This window comes from Amphiura filiformis, chromosome 6 (assembly GCF_039555335.1).
Source record: "Amphiura filiformis chromosome 6, Afil_fr2py, whole genome shotgun sequence".
NCBI classification, from domain to species: Eukaryota; Metazoa; Echinodermata; class Ophiuroidea; order Amphilepidida; family Amphiuridae; genus Amphiura; species Amphiura filiformis.
In genome coordinates, this window is record NC_092633.1 from 12,813,272 (window position 1) to 12,825,581 (window position 12,310).

At 41.5% G+C, this 12,310-nt stretch overlaps 1 long non-coding RNA gene across 1 annotated transcript; it reads right to left on the minus strand.

Annotated features, from left to right (window-relative positions):
* Window positions 1-2,654: 2,654 nt before the first annotated feature.
* On the minus strand, window positions 2,655-3,421 carry LOC140154204 (uncharacterized). Its single transcript, XR_011859265.1, has 3 exons — window positions 3,319-3,421; window positions 2,929-3,205; window positions 2,655-2,828 (listed from the first exon to the last, which is right to left on the minus strand). It is a non-coding gene; the product is annotated as an uncharacterized lncRNA (long non-coding RNA).
* Between the last annotated feature and the right edge of the window lie 8,889 nt (window positions 3,422-12,310).

Consider the following 12,310-nt stretch of genomic DNA (forward strand, 5'->3'; position numbering starts at 1 on the left):
CTGCAGCCATAGGTATATCGTTTTCAGAAACAATGACGGCGAGTAATGACCCGTTTTCCTTTAATACACGAAACGTTCGAAATTACAGGCGCTACGCATTTAATGCGAATACGACACGATCACACTAATAGTGTCTATCGACGCGGAACGCTCAAAACCAAACAGTATCAAGACGGCGTCAAAGAAAAACCGAAGATCTGTAACGTTCATCGAGCACTCAAAACTTCGTATTACGATGATGTCACGAGATTGTAAACAAACATTGAACGTTTGTGAAAAAGAAAGGTTACGAATACGAGTAAGTTAAGTTAAGACATTTCAATAGACTAAATGGATGGAGATGAAGACGTAAGGAAACGGCAAAACAATCAAAACTAGTATATAGAAACAATGTCACTCAGGGCGGTACGGTAAACCCAATGTTCCAACGCCGTTAAAAACAGGTATCGTTAATCGGTGGTTGATTTGGCGTGTCAAGAAACAGTCAGCAAATGTACAACAAGTCGCTGTTTGACGGCTCAAGAATAAACGAGTCGCGCTCCAATTTACCGGCGTTTATATTACAACAGTTTACAAGGCGTGACAATTTGTTGTTGAAGCGATTTTAAGCACCGGTTTCAACGTCGTTCAAAAATACGACTCATTCATCGGAGAAAAGTATCCAACAAAGCGAGAGTATTCAACAAACATTTGTGGCCGTGTCGCCGCTAAAAACACGTTAAAAAGCGCTGATTGTAACGTCACGCGGTGGATACTTTAACGAGTCAAGAAACAACCAACAAATCCGGACTAACCGTTAAAAAACACGACTCATTAATCGGTGGATAATTTGGAGAGTCAAGAAACAACCAACAAATCGAGACGTTCAACACATTACGGTCGTTACAAACATTTGCGGACGTGGCGTTGTTACAAAACACGATCGGTGGACAATGGTTTTTTTTTCAATAACGCATCTCGCTCCAATTTAACGCCGCTAATATTTGTGACTAGGCGTTGCAACGTGATTTCGCTCGTTAAAAACACGGTCGGTGGTTGGTTTGGCCTGTCAAGTAATCAACAAATCATCAACTAGTATCGCTTCAATGTAACGCCGCTACTATTTGCAACCGATGACGAGGCGTTGCACCGTGATTTCACTCGTTAAAAACACGTTCGGCAAGTAAAGAAATAATCAACTAATATTGTATCGTAACGATGCGCAATTGACCGTGTATAAATATGTTTTCAAACACGGTTTCAACGTCGCTAAAAACGCGAATCGTTAATCGCGGGATAATTTGGGGACACGAGAAAAAACCAACAAGTTCAACAGATATTTACGGATATTTACGGATAATTTGGCGCCACGTAAACCAGATGTCATATAAAAACATTCCGTAATTACATACGTCATCTGAAAATCAAACCGTACAATAGACGTCACGTCTAAACACGTGTAAACATGACGTCAAACCCCACATCGGTCAAAAACAAACCGTACAATGGACGTCACGCCTAAAACTAGGTAAAACCGAACGGGAGGTTTAAAACACCCTGTAACCAGGAAAAACCGTGCGTCACCAAAAATTAAACCACACGTCCGACACCTGCGTAAAAAATAAAATAAAACATTATTCAAAAAAGTTCGAGAGATCAGCTGTCAGCGTCAACCGAGGTCGATGTCAAGGAGCAACCGATATTACTTCGGGTTCGCATATTCATGCAGTGTAAATTGACCCTCCTGCTCTTCCAGCCCCAAAGAATAAAGACTGCCACGACAAACTCTTTTTTTTTTTTCTTTATTAGTAAATATCGATGATAGACATTCAAAATCTGTCATTTTTTCATTTGTTAAAAAAAGAAGGAGGTTGTGAAGCTATACGACGGAGCCAACGTCCCTCTTCTTCTTATTGAGTGATGCGCGCGTTTTCTTGCGGTCCATTTTGTAGTATTGTTTCTGTATTCTGTATTTGAGGAGTTGGTGGGCGACCCTTTTCAAGGCGGAGATGAGCGGAGCTGTCGCGACGGATGGTCTTCTTCTTCTTGCGCATTGGTCTTTTATCGGTCAAGGCACGCAGAAGACTCTTATCGTCGAAAGTTTCCTTTTCTTTCTTTCCGAGTCCGAAGGACCATTACGCGTCGTTGTGGAGCGGAGATGACGCCTTCGTGCGTCTTCATCATCTTCTTCCGCCCTCGATCTAAACGTTTCAGAACACGCATGGCACATTCGCACAATGCGCGACGATGCTATTATCGGCGTGTTGAATGATGGCTTTCCTCTGGCGAGGGTTACACTTTGCCAGAAAGCGGAGCGCCGGAGTTACGTTGTATCTTCTGCAACATGTTGACGATGAATGACATTCTTAACAGATGAGACACGTTAATATACACATCGCTGAGACAAAAATCTTACTTATGAACGCCGTACCCGTAAGGTAGGGTTTCAAACCATTCACGATCCATCTCTTATCGAAGACCACTCGGTAATCTTTCTTCGATACCGGCTCTCGATGTGTTTGGTTTTAACGTTACGCACGATTCGATGAGGATCGGTCACCGCACTTTTTCTTCTCGTTCGCTTTCGCTTCCGTCGACTTCAAGCCTCGTACCATACGCTCCAGGGTGGAGTAATTCACCAGCTCGGAATTACGGACGTTCAATGTGATCCCGCGCACTTTCATAACCGCTTTCCCGTATCCAATTTATATACGTAATTCTTGCAGCCTCCGTGACGAAAGTAGAGATGTGATTACCGTCTTTGGGGTCGACCTCGTCCGTCAAATGCCCCAGATAATCGCCGGTAGGGGGTTCCCACTCGCCTGGACGCGTCAGGAAAATGACGCTATCTGTAAAGAGAAAAAGAAATATCGTCGTGAGGATTAAGAAAAAATAAAAAGAGCTTTACAATTTGATACTTTTTATCATCAAAAAATAGAGAATACATACCAGTATCTTGATACATGACGCGATCTCCCAACTTTTCCAGGACTTCGTACAGTTTGAGTCTGGCGTGGCAAGTCGTAAAAGCCGCGATGACGACGTTGGTGTTCGGATTAATGCGGGCAAAGTCTCCGTCTTCCCGGTAGGTTACTTCGATAACTTCGTGCGTTGATGAGTCGAATATTGTCGACGGTGACGCTATCGCTGGTCAATAACTTGTATACCTCGGAGGGGTCGTCTAGTATAACCGTTTGACTCATGTTGGATCTTTGAGCGAATTTACCTGTAAAGCGACGAAAAGTAATAAAGAGTTGAGATAAAGAATACCCGGTTTTTTTTCATATTTTTTAAGGAGCCAAAACGGTTATTTTTAATATTTTTTTCTTTAAAACTTACCCCACATGCTGTTTAGGCACAGCTTGGCCAGCGACCTCATGCGGGATTCTTCTCGATACTCTCGGGTCCAGTCGTATCCCTTCGTTTTCAAAGTATTCGTCTATGTACCGTCGCTGATCTTGGGGTCTCGCACTAATCGGGTAGTCGCTAGCTTCCTGTTTCAATTGGAGGAACCGATCGATATACTCGTGAATAATCCGCCCGTCTTGGTCTCTTTATCGTACTCGCGCGTTGCTCCCAGTCCCACACCACTTGATATTCTCGACGGCGTATCCCATCTCCACGGCTTTCTGTACTTGAAAGCGTCACCCACGCACCCCTGATCGTTCGGGCTTTATCCGAATGAGGGCAGTAGGACTGCCGTTTTTCTTCCATGCACGTTCCGCACAGGCGAACATCAGCTTGCCGTGACACCTCGCCGGTAAGACGGGATGATATAGCCATCTAGGGGTAAGACCGTACACCGTATCAATCCAAAGTATGAAGAGATATCCTTGAAGTTATTCGTAGATTTTGGATGGCCCACGATATAGGGGCGGTACTTGTTACACCAGGGATAGAGGCTGAAAGAAACAAAAATAGGAACAAAAATAAGCCATGTCTTATTATTTTCAAATAGTTGACATTGCTAGGTAAAAATACATGAATCGAAATGATTTGTTTAAGGACAACGCGACTTACCTAGTAAAGTCCAAGTATCGGATGACCTCTCCGTCTTTGACCTGGTGGAAGAGTTTGGTAGCTTCGCACGACCACCGTACAGGCTCTCTCTCGCGTTCAAAGGCTCGAAATGAGCGGGAACGCTCGATCTTCCGTTTCACGTCGCCGGTAAATCTTTCCAAATTCCCTTCCACTCGTGTTCCCACATTTCTATAATATCGTACCGGGATAATTGAGCTCTAACTGTTTCTTTCGGAACAGAGTTATCCTGTAGAGTTCGGCCATGGGTTTCTTGGAGATGGGATTGAGGGTATCCCGTCGTAACAATCGGGACATCCGTGGTAAAGGCACCCGTGGTAAGAGTAGATTTTTCGTTTCTCCGAACAAAAACCGTCGACCGTCACTTTCGAGTGCGTTCGGACTTCTCCCCCGTTCATGGCGTGTTGTATTTCGATATCGTCCTCGAGAGACACGTAGCTCAACCATCGTATGGAGTCGGCGGAAAAGTTCTGGTTCGGACCGTGCGGCGTGCGGTGGAATGATCGCGATAGTGTTCGGCTGAAGAAAATTTCTTCGTAACACCAGATTACAGGCGGCGGCGATAGTGAGGGGTTTATCTAACGGATCTACCCCGGGATCGTCTTCTTTCTTTTTCGTCACCCTCATGAACATGTCGCGAAATTTCATGCAACACCGACGAAGGATATCGGCGTCGCTGACGCCTTAATATTTCAAGAGTTCCTCTTGCAGATCCCACGTCAATCCCTTCTCCTTTTTCGGCAGTGTGCCAAGCCATAAACTGATCTTTACCGCCTTCTGACATTCCTCGGGTCGAAGAACTCAGCGGCCGGTAGCTCCCCTCGGTAATTTTCGTTGGCTTTTCAGATATTATAGAAATGGGGAAAATGACCTTTGCATAATTCTTTGATGCGAAGCTCTTGGGGAGTTTGGAGAGAGCATCGGAAAGAAGTTTAGGCTATCCTTGAACACGATGTCGGGGCCGGTGCGGTGATGGACATGATTTTCGCGCCGCTTCATGATCACTTTCGGCTTGATGGCGTTATCGTACAGGAATTGTAGGATAAAATACCCGTGTACCCTTTTAGGTTATCGCCATACATCGGGCGTGTTTGTGACTCTCTCCTTGAAAAGCCATAAGCAAAACTCTTCCATACAACTCTCTCCTTTGAAAATCATCTCTTTATCTTCCCAAAGCGTCATGCACGGTTCTTGCAGAGGCTGTTCGGCGCACGATTCGCACACTTTCTGAGCGACGCAGAGGTTCGGGTTTGTGAATTCCAGTATCTTGTTGACTTTCAACGTCGAAAAAGATATAGCAGAACGGCGATCGTCTTCTTTTACGTTTTCTTTAACTTCGCATGGTTTGATGTAACATTTATGTCCGGCGGGTGAGTTTCCTTGACAAATATGGCACCACAGATCCGTACAGTTGTGTTTCGCTCCTTTTCTCAAAAACTGCCTGTTGATAACTCTATCGCACTTTTCGCACTTGTAGTATTGGTTACATATCGTGCGAACCTTGAAACACCAACCATGTTTCTTATGGTTCTCGAAACACGCAGATTTGAAATACCGCTTACAGTCGGAACAGTAGGTCCAGGCGTCGACATCGTCGGACGTTTGACAGCTTCCCGAATGACAAATCTTACAAGAGTTTTCGCAACGATGTACTCCTCTTTCATTATATCCCTTCTTGCACGAGTGGCACCAATAACTTCGGTCCATATAGGGGGCCATGGGCGTAATCAGGTCGAAGTGATGGTTATTATACAGGAGATAGATGCCTTTGTCTTTCGAAGGACCCTTGTATATAATCTTGTTAAATTGTTCCTTGGACACGACGAGAGTTGGTAATCGGGAACCACTTTCTGAAACCTTTCCACTTGTTCCAATCCGCAGGCGTCAAACTTGACGTTAAGCTTTGTCGTGAAGATCTCTAGCCCGTAGTTCCTGGTCCAACTTCCCATCTCGTATACGTCTCCATATACAATCTCTAGCATTCAGTTCTTGTTTAGCGATACCCGTGTGATTTAGCGCCTGCCAGACACATGTTGTCGCTCTGGTTGGTAATATCGATGATACATTTCAAATTTTTCTTCTTCTCATCCCACATTTGGAGCATCTTCCTGTTTGGTTTACCCCCTTCGGGCATCTCCATATGTACTACGTTGATTTCCATGTCGCTATTTAACTTGAGGTCTTTTTTGGATTGTAGAACGTGTTCTATGCGAGCCATAAATCGATCGATGGTTAAGTCGTCTTTCTTGATGAAAGGCAAGTTAATCGGTTTCTCCAGACTCGGAGCTTGTAAGACAATTCGGATCATGTCCCTAGGTCGAACACCGTCGGTGCCGCGGTCCACTACATCGCCTATAATATTCGACAGTAACGGGATGCAATCGGCGGCGAACCGATCGTCTAAATTTCTCAATCGTAATCCGTAATCGGTCGACGTAGCTTTGAATTTCTTGACGTGTTTGGCATTAAGGGTCTCGATAACGTAGTATTGAGAGGCGTTATCCGACACGCTGGGTTCCGCGTTTCATCCTGTATTTCATTCGCTTCCTCCTCCTCCCCTCTTTTTTCATTTATCAAGTCATCCAAGGGCTTATCGGCGGTTCGTTTACGAGTTGTAGGAACATCACCCGCCACGACCTGCACAGAATATATTATAATAATACTATTATGTTAAATAAAATACGTTAAAAGAATGGTAAAAAATAGAAATAATTAAAAAATCACGATCCGTATAAAATTTAGTACAGGAGAATACATATATTTATATACGTTAAAAAGTACGTTAAAAAATAACAATCCACATAAAATTTGGAATAGAAGAATGCAAATAATTATAATTATAATATTAAATAAAATACGTTAAAAGAATGGTAAAAATAATAATTAATTTACAAAGAATCACAATGCACATACAATTTGGTCACAGCGTTTTCCCTTCATTGATTTTACATGAACTGTCAAACATGTTAATACAGTTGAAGTCACAAGTGGAGTTCACTTGATGCACTTGTATTGATTATTATGTAATAGCCCAATTGACACAGAATCACCTTCCTCCATTATCCACTTTACAATACAATAGACTGGTAGGTAACTGACCTGTGACAACTACAAAATCAATATACGGTTCAGACAGTGCAGAGCATGAACTTGATAAAAATATAGGCCTTAGAAAACAAATCAAAATTGTATTATTCTCTGAAATATTTATGAAATTTTTATTTTAAAGTTATAATAGTTTTGGAATAAATATAATCATAGAAATTATATGTCAAATTATAATAATATTAAAGCCAAGAAGTGACTTATCTTGAATAAACAGGTCAGCAGACACTTTTTTCATTTTTCATTTTAATCAGTATCATGAAAACTGATGTCATTGTACACAAAAACTATCCCTTTTAGCACGTTTAGGCAATTTTTTCTTCAAATTATTTAAGTTCCATGTAAACTAGAAGCATATATCTTACTTATATTGCAAAAAAATTCCCCTTACCTTAATTTAGTTTTCTTGTTATGACTTTTTGCGGTCAGATTTGTTAATTTGTAAATTCCAGTGACTGCCATTTTTTTTTTAAATCTGGAGTTCAGCATGTTGCCATCTGATGTCAAATTTAAGGCTTTCTTGATAATGTCTGTGCACATTTTGAGATTTTATTGCAAATATAAAGTGTCACTAGTATTTATTTTAAAAAATAAAAAATCTAGGGGATGATTTTTGATCAAATTTGGTCATTTAAATTCCAACCTGCTTCAACATATTATGTCGACCAACTTTCATCATGGCCGCATACATGCCAACTTTGTCCCTGTAGAAATATATAAAGAACAATTTTCATTCAAATTTTTGTGCATTATCATTATGTCAAAGTAATACCTAGACATTAATAATTACTAACGAAATGCCTGACCTCCACCGAAAAATCAACAAATAAATTTTTTGAAAATCTGTTAATTATTCAGTTTTTAAAACAAAGAGGTAATATTCGGAAGTCTGTATTTATGTTATTTTACGGCCGAGTTTAACCGGTCGTTTTTATTTCAAGATTAAAGCCTTGTTTACCAATTGAACAGGTCCAAATACTTTTTTACTTCAACCCATAACTAAAAATTAATTAATACCGCTAAACATGTAATGGATATGATATTCCCGGGAGTTGAGATTCTGAGCCCTCTATCATGCCTATATCAGTGTGTTCTACCTGAGTACTCAATCAATAATGTCCCTGCACATGCAGAGCAACGGCCGTGTGGTACAGAAGAATGCATTTTAATTGTTCTATTATATTAAATAAATTATATTAAAAAAAAAACCCAATAATAATAATAATATAAAAAAAGAATGTTTCAAAAACTCTACTTACGTTTTAGTCAGTAGGATTTTCACCACCCACCATATCCGACAGAGAATCATCATTATCATCATCCATGATCAGTTCAATATGCGTTACGTCCGCGTAAGATCCAATATTCTCTGGAAAGCGAGTGTGGAAACATCCGTCTGCCAGCCATCCGAATTAATGATTTCGTTCAACCGCTCAACATCGTATGAAGATCCAATTTCTTCAGCAATTTCATCAGGCACGATATTACAGCTATAGTTCCCCTCTCCTTGCGTCGTCAACTCAAAGAGTTTGTTTAAAGCCAATTGGTACAAGTCATCGTTCAAACCCTGGCCGATGAGAAAATCCAACTCTTCTATAGACTGACAATTGTTGATTAAACGGTCCATTTTATTCCGTATGCTGGTCCTCTCGTTCCAGGAATGAAGATTTATCCGTAGACACCAGCGTTTTATATACCTTCGTATGAAACGCTCTCACGTGGTGTTTACACGTGAAGCGGTTCAACGTGTTGTACTATATAATCGCTTCGAAATGTTTGACGTCATCGCTCGATAATTACTGTAGCGGTGATACGATTTCATGTGGTATGTACACGTGAAACGGTTCACCGTGTTGTAGTATATCATCGCTTCGATTGGTTTGACGTCATCACTCTATCGTAAGACTTTGGAGAGAGAGCATCGTTATATCACGCAGCGTTAAATTATTATACTCGTTTTGATCTTCGTGATTTTATTAAACGCGTTGTGCTTTTACCAAACTTACAGCGATCTTGGAATTATACTAATGGAATAATACCGAATATACGATTCGTTAAAACAGGTTAGTCTCGATTTGTTGATTGTTTCCTGATTCGCCAAATTATCCGTAAATATCTGTTGAACTTGTTGGTTGTTTCTCGTGTCCCCAAATTATCCCGCGATTAACGATTCGCGTTTTTAGCGACGTTGAAACCGTGTTTGAAAACATATTTATACACGGTCAATTGCGCATCGTTACGATACAATATTAGTTGATTATTTCTTTACTTGCGAACGTGTTTTTAACGAGCGAAATCACGGTGCAACGCCTCGTCATCGGTTGCAAATAGTAGCGGCGTTACATTGAAGCGATACTAGTTGATAATTTGTTGATTACTTGACAGGCCAAACCAACCACCGACCGTGTTTTTAACGAGCGAAATCACGTTGCAACGCCTAGTCACAAATATTAGCGGCGTTAAATTGGAGCGAGATGCGTTATTGAAAAAAAAAACATTGTCCACCGATCGTGTTTTGTAACAACGCCACGTCCGCAAATGTTTGTAACGACCGTAATGTGTTGAACGTCTCGATTTGTTGGTTGTTTCTTGACTCTCCAAATTATCCACCGATTAATGAGTCGTGTTTTTAACGGTTAGTCCGGATTTGTTGGTTGTTTCTTGACTCGTTAAAGTATCCACCGCGTGGCGTTACAATCAGCGCTTTTTAACGTGTTTTTAGCGGCGACACGGCCACAAATGTTTGTTGAATACTCTCGCTTTGTTGGATACTTTTCTCCGATGAATGAGTCGTATTTTTGAGCGGCGTTGAAACCGGTGCTTAAAATCGCTTCAACAACAAATTGTCACGCCTTGTAAACTGTTGTAATATAAACGCCGGTAAATTGGAGCGCGACTTCGTTTATTCTTGAGCCGTCAAACGAGCGACTTGTTGTACATTTGCTGACTGTTTCTTGACACGCCAAATCAACCACCGATTAACGATACCTGTTTTTAACGGCGTTGGAACATTGGGTTTACCGTACCGCCCTGAGTGACATTGTTTCTATATACTAGTTTTGATTGTTTTGCCGTTTCCTTACGTCTTCATCTCCATCCATTTAGTCTATTGAAATGTCTTAACTTAACTTACTCGTATTCGTAACCTTTCTCTTTTTCACAAACGTTCAATGTTTGTTTACAATCTCGTGACATCATCGTAATACGAAGTTTTGAGTGCTCGATGAACGTTACAGATCTTCGGTTTTTCTTTGACGTCGTCTTGATACTGTTTGGTTTTGTGCGTTCCGCGGCGATAGACACTATTAGTGTGATCGTGTCGTATTCGTGCGTAGCGTCTGTAATTTCCGAACGTTTCGGTATTAAAGGAAAACGGGTCATTACTCGCCGTCATTGTTTCTGAAAACGCGTATATACCTATGGCTGCAGAAAACGTCCAACCTGATCATCGGGATCCCGATGAAATTGTTTCTATAGATGGGTATCAGCTTGCAACGTGGGACATCGAGGGAGAAATTTACGATCCTACCACACGATATATATACAAATCTTTACTTGCGAAGTGTGCGACGTAATTCTGCCATATCCTAAAGCGGAACACGACTGCCTCGAAGAAACGGAAACCGATGAAGGTTTTGAAGAGAATGAAGATTATATGGCCGAATTTGACGCGTGTTTAGATTTTATGATGGATGATCCGCGTTACATTTTCGTGACATCGTGTATTTGTGGAGATCTGCACACTGTAGAAACGAGCGATAATATCCATAATAAAATTCAAATCATACGCGTGAACCAACATTAACGAGGATAATTATACGCTTGGACAATGTATATAAAAGAGGCGTCTAGTCGTCGTCGTGCGCATTTCCCCTTTCACGCTGTAGAGGACCGTTTCTGTAAAGAACACATATAATACTATAAACACCGACGCTTCGAAGAACTTAAATCAATACCTCCAAATCGTTCAATCGGTACAACTGCGCTACCTTTTGGGACATCCGGGCGAATTTGCGAGTCTAGTCATTCATTTTCGATCGGTAAATCCATAGCGCTTCCTCAACAAAGCGGGTTACTATGGGTTCGACGGATCGTCTATCTTTTAGCAAAGGGCGAGTCGCAGAAGATTATCGGACCGAGTGTCTCAAGACACGGAGATTGAGAGACAGGTCCATCTACTCCGTCAATTTGTACACTACATCGTCGGTGAAGAGTTCCAACGCCTGACCGAAGCATCCATGAAAAAACATTGTAACGGTTGTATAAACGATCGTCCAAGTCAGACCCAACATGACTGTTTATATCTTGACGAAGAAGACCCTTATGGGACGTAGTTTATGAAGAAGCATTACTTGAGTTGGATTTGAACTACGTTCGTGCTATATGGTTGGAGGTTGCTAATTTTCAAAACTTGGACGTCAACCTGGTCGATTTTACGGAAAGTACGACGGTATCCGTGGCAAAATGGAAAGATAAAGGATATCGGAACGGAAGGGAATGGCTTTTACAAATGATGATATTTTGAAAAATCGCTTATTGCTCGTTACTAGATGGGTTCATCTACACGAAAGCTGAGCTGGTCCGCCGGGCTAGGGAAAGGTGGATAGTTTGAAGCGAGCGGAGTTGGCCAACCATGCTAGGGACAACCTGGAGAGTCTGAAGCGAGAATAGTTTTAGAGTCTGAACGACTCTAGCGAATTCGATTCTGGAGCTGAACGTATATAGCGTTCTTCGTGTTCCTCAAAATATAGAATTATTAGTATTATTTCTTAAATGTTCCTAATAAAGGTGAAAGAATAAAAAGCAAACAAAAATTCTCGTCTCATTTGCTAACATCGTTTGTTCAACGTCCCTAAAAATTCGACTTCTCGATTCAAAATAGTGGTATTTCCGTTTGACATTTTCAAAATGGCGGAAATTTCCGTTGACCTTTCAAAATGGATGTATTTCCGGTTGACCTTTGACCACTTCCGGTTGCCCTTTGACCACTTCCGGTTGAACTCGTGACCACTTCCGGTTGACCTTTGACCACTTCCGGTTGCACTCGTGCCCCATGACCCGGAAGTGACCTTTGACCTTTGACCTAGCTCGTGTGACCTTGAAATGGTCCTGGAAGGCCCTATTACTACTGACTGGGATTACATGTGACGTCATTGCCAGGCAATTGGTCTCTATTGTTCCTTGTCCG